The following is a 2,482-nucleotide window of genomic DNA, read 5'->3' on the forward strand; positions in this document are numbered from 1 at the left end:
CACATACTTTCCTTTTATTGCCTGAATTAATATCCAATAAGCTATTTTCCAGGATGAAAACAGCATCATCAACGAGCCCTTCCCACAGCAAAAGGATGCCTATTTATGCATCTGATCACCTTGTAAATGGATGTCACGTGAGATGAGACCTTCACAGCATCAGAAGGAGCTTCCTAAGAGAGCCATGAACGGCCAAGGCCAGCAGACACAAGTGGCAGGTGACCCCCCCCTCAAGTGCTTCATTGTCCAGCCTGTTCCAGGGGTGCAGGGTCTGTTCAGGACAGCCCAGGCTCTTTCTGCTACACTCTGCCCAACCAGACTAAAGCATGCATGTTCCAGGCATGGAGAGCTCTGTGGCTTTTGGGGTAGGGCTGTGCTGTACAAGCCAAAGACAGTATTGTTTATACAAGTCCTTTTTGCTTTCTTTGGGGTTTTGCTGTGTCTGTTTGCACACAACTGTGGTGGGCAGAACCATCATCCGTTTAGAAATGGTGTGGCTGTGGACAGGGATTGATGAGGAGAGGAAGCAAGGCCAGACAGATGCCCAACGAGATAAATGGTATTGGTGCACACAAACATCCAGAAGCAGAGTGACTGGCCAGAGTTATCTTTTTTTTTGTCACACAACTGACTTCCTAGCAGATTTGAGACACCTGGTAATGATGGTGTTGCTATTTGCCTAGCAGATTAGAGCAGAGCCACCGGATCAGGATGAAATGGATGTGACTAAACTCAGGACCAGTGTTTACTTTCAACATTATTGTGAGCCATTCAAACTTACCAGGTCAGCAGAGATCTAGTCACTACAGGGAATGCACCCCAAAGAGCAATCCATCAGGCCTGCCATGGTGTGAGACATTCAGTTGCCCAAAAAGAGCCAGCCAGACACCCAGACCTCCGCCATATGAGGCTGGCAGGAGTGGCATAAAGCCTACACAAGATCCTCCTTACTAGAGGGAAGCCTGGAGAGCACCAAGCAAAACCAGCACTTTTGTTTGAGTGATGAATCCCAGCAGGTGTGTCTACTTTAGTGTGACCAGATCCCTCTCTGACTGCCCATGACTGTCCCAACCAGATTCCACTGGCCACAGTGAAAGTTAAAGTGAACTAGAGCACATGTAGTCACCTCCTTGTGGACCACTGAATGTGTCCTGGGCTTTGAACTGAATCCCAGCTAGGCTGCCAGCAGAGGCCAGCTGAGGAAGAAAGCATAGCCAAAGAGGAGGTGAAAAGGAGGGGAGGAAGCACAGCTCCAGATTTTCCTAGCATGCAGCTCATGCCATTAAGGATTGCTCTGTGGTGGGGTGGGCAGTGCACAGTGCAGTCACCAGGGCAATAACAAGATAACCACACAGCTGTTTTAATTCAAGTCACATACAGGGACACGGGGACAGCGGAGCATAGCCATCATGGAAGAAAATACAAGATTATTTGCTTTCCAGCCATCTGAGGAAACAAACCAAACAAATGAGTCCAGATTCCATACCGTGGACTTCAGGTACCCAGGAAACTGGGGCATGACATCGTCCAGCAGAAAGGAGACAGCAGCTTGTTCAGCTTCTGTAATGCTATAAGAAACCACCACTTCTCTGCACAGTGGGGGAGCTCGTGTTTTTAAGGGAAAAAGTGACCTGTCAGTCACCACTTACAATGTGTGATTGTCCAGAAGTTTCAAAGAAGTGTATGGAAGTGACAGCACTTCGACTTGGAAAAATGTCTTTCTCCAGATAATTTTGTGGTTGAATAGTGGAAGAAGATGTGGACACGTACTGTGAGTGTATGAATTAAAGGAGCAGGTGGGACTCCCAGTCAGTCTGATTTACCCAAGAGATGGTCACCCCATGCTGTACCCCTAACAAGCTGTTTGTTTAAGGCATTGGCAGATTTTCCCCTCACTGCACATTTGCCAAACCACAACTGAGAGCTTTGCATTTAGCCACGGAAGGAAAATCTTGAAAGCCATTCATGAATCTACACCAAAACCACTAGAGCTATAATTAAATCAACTCTTAAAGTAGTGTAACTCTTTTTATGGATGAAATAGCAGTCTTTATTTTAAGCATCATTGGAGAAAGAGGAGGAGAGAGGCAAACATTTCCGTGTGAAGGCTTGGAAACTCCTTTCAGCGTACTAAACATTCACCAAGGCTTCCTGTGAGCATTGGAGTTTGTCCTTTCGCTGCTGGCTGGATTTTCATTCCGTTTGACCTCCAGCAGCCGGCTGAAAGCCCTTCTCCAACCCGTCAGCAGCTGCCTTCGGGTGAAGGACATCGGTGGGACAGCGGGGACTGGGGCGTGCGCGGGCGCAGGACATCGCCTGGAGCTCGGAGAGCCCCGAGGACGAGGCGGGAGGAGGCTCGTGCCCCCCTCGCACTCTCGCAGCAGTCGCGGAGCACCTGCGGCTGCGGGCGGGTCACAGCCTTAGCTCCCCGGGGCGGCGCCGGCTGCGCGGTGTCCCCGGAGTCTCCTCCGCTGCCCAGCCC

This window comes from Cyanistes caeruleus, chromosome 2, assembly GCF_971803275.1.
Source record: "Cyanistes caeruleus chromosome 2, bCyaCae1.hap1.1, whole genome shotgun sequence".
Taxonomy (NCBI): domain Eukaryota; kingdom Metazoa; phylum Chordata; class Aves; order Passeriformes; family Paridae; genus Cyanistes; species Cyanistes caeruleus.